The sequence below is a fragment of the Pteronotus mesoamericanus genome, unplaced genomic scaffold (assembly GCF_021234165.1).
Source record: "Pteronotus mesoamericanus isolate MK-2021 breed Mesoamerican mustached bat unplaced genomic scaffold, CSHL_Meso_final contig_44, whole genome shotgun sequence".
NCBI lineage: Eukaryota > Metazoa > Chordata > Mammalia > Chiroptera > Mormoopidae > Pteronotus > Pteronotus mesoamericanus.
Window position 1 is genome coordinate 3,158,114 of NW_026555166.1, and position 2,512 is coordinate 3,160,625.

General features: G+C 30.9%; 1 non-coding gene across 1 annotated transcript; it reads right to left on the reverse strand.

Moving 5' to 3' along the window:
* Positions 1-608: 608 nt before the first annotated feature.
* Positions 609-713, reverse strand: LOC129073998 (U6 spliceosomal RNA). The gene has a single exon (XR_008529486.1). It is a non-coding gene; the product is annotated as a U6 spliceosomal RNA (small nuclear RNA).
* Positions 714-2,512: the final 1,799 nt, after the last annotated feature.

A 2,512-nucleotide genomic window follows, 5' to 3' on the forward strand; every position in this document is an offset into this window, starting at 1 on the left:
ACTTCTCAGCACAAAGACTATATGTGCAACTTTTTCCATTCCAAGGGGAAATGCACAATGTAATAAAGAAACTATCTATTTCAAATGTAAGAGGCAGCCTCACTAAAGGAGGTTCAGTTATAAGTTGCTGACTAGAAATTTGAGTAACTGTGGAAATAAATGGAATCAGTAATATTAAAGGCAAAAGAAGTTGTACATATGGGCTGGACTCTAGTATTAAAATTGTTTCCTACAGGGTGTGGGTTAACAATTCTGATATCATTATACATGTATACTGGAAATAAACCATTAAGAAAATGGATGACACATGGTAGGAACCAGGGTTATCCCTTTGGAAGTGGGAGGTTATATATAACAAGCAAGGGGAGGAGGATGGAATGAGTCATGTGATAATATATTCAATTTGAGGTTTCAGCATGACCTCATGCTTCACTTAATACAGACACAGATAAATAAATATGCAAATATTTACATTTTATTTAAAGACATTAATATTAACAAATATATTTTATGTTCTATCAATATTTATCTGAGAGGGCTACAATAACAACACCATAGTAGTAGTGAACACACCTAACATTCATGTCCCTTTTTCTTTTTTGCTTTAAAAAAATATGGAACGCATTCACTATTTTGCATGGCATCCTTATGCAAGGATCATGTTAATTTCTTTTTTACCATTCGAAGTTTAGTATATTTTGCCAAAGTGAGAACCAGACCTTGGTTTCTAATATTCTGAAATTAGAGAAATTTGGGTTCCTTGGAAAAATGGCTGATTCAAGTGCTGGAACAGTAAATATACAACATTAGTCTATGCCAACTTGCAGTGCTAGAAAGAAAGCAAAAGTTAAACACATGTACACACACAGAGTGATAATAAAGATGTCGAAGAGAGAAACCAAACTTCCAATGGGCCAATGCTATAATGTTTTGAGCAACAAAATAAATAAAGCAGTGTTGGATTCTAACCCAATAAAGATAATAAATATTCCTGAGTCCATAGTGATATAATTAAATAATTGAAAATAATTAGAGGAGAGTAGACAAATCTCCCATGCAGAAGAATTCAAAATAATTTGTGTAGGTGTTCTGTCCTGAAGATGCTAGAGCATGATTCCTCATTCCTTAAGTGTGAGCTGTACATAGTGACTTCCTTCCAAACAGAATAGTATGGAAAGACAGGAAAAAGACGGTAACTTTACTGGGGAGACATGACAAACTATACCTCAAGTCAAGTGATGAATGTTAACATCCATGTTGTGATAGAATGTAGTCTTGATTTAGTATGAGAAAAGTGGCATTATCCCTGTGGTCTTCATCTCCAAAATGCATTATTCCAGTCTCATGATGAAAAAGATATCATACAAATTCTATTTGAGGGTTTTTATACACAATACCTGAGCAATATACCTCAAAATTATTAATGTCATCAAAAACAAAGAGTCTGGAAAACTGTCACAACCAAGAGGATCCTAAATAAACAATATGAGTAATGTAATATGTTAAACTAAATGCTATCCTGGAATACTATGTATTACCCAGACATTAGGTAAAACCTCAGAAATTATGTATAAAGTATGGACTTTAGTAAATAATGTATCAATACTGGTTCATTAATTGTGACAAAAGTGTCATAATTAAGACGTTAATAATAGATGACACTGGGTATGGAGTATGTGAGAGCCCTCTCTACTCTCTTTGTGATAATAGAGTATCTATAACCATTGTAAAATAAAAAATACTATTTAAAAAATAAATGTCATTAATATATTTTACAACTGAAACTTACATGTAAATTATCTACTTATCCTCAGTAGGGATCAGTGGAGAATTAAGATGAGGGCTTACATTTGACCTAGTGTAATAGGTTTGTCACTAACAATATATGACATATTAAGGCATATAGTAACAAGGTTTAGAGATCCTTAGAAGATAAGAACAGTTAATTGGAGAAAGAAAAGTAGCACTAACGGAAGTTAACAAATTCAATTAATGCATTAAAAAACTATGTATAACCTATTAATACAAAATAGACCAATATTAAAATTGCTTATGATTTTTGCACTGGTCTTAAGAGCAAGCCATGATTTTAACTTTTTAAATCAATTATACAATTTTAACTTTTCAAAAGTGTTGTAAGGTAGCCTCAAGTTTAGAGTTTTATTCATCTGTAATTTTATGTATACTAGATGAGGTTAAGTGCAAAAAATATATTTTATTTCAATTATTCTTTGCAGTTTCTAATTTTTAATTATAATTTTAAGTAAACAACACATCATAGAGAGTTTACCCGACAAGCAAAATTTTCTGACACTCTTTTAAAAAATATAGGCAATAAACAATTTGAAATAATCATTGGTCACTTTTTTCCCCAATACATGCCTATAATTAAATCAATATAACTTTTGTAACTAGATAACCACTAAGGTGACAAAAATATATTTGCCTGGTGGGTATGTAATTACTTCAAGTGTGATTAAATTTAATATGAAATAAACAAATATCAAAAAAG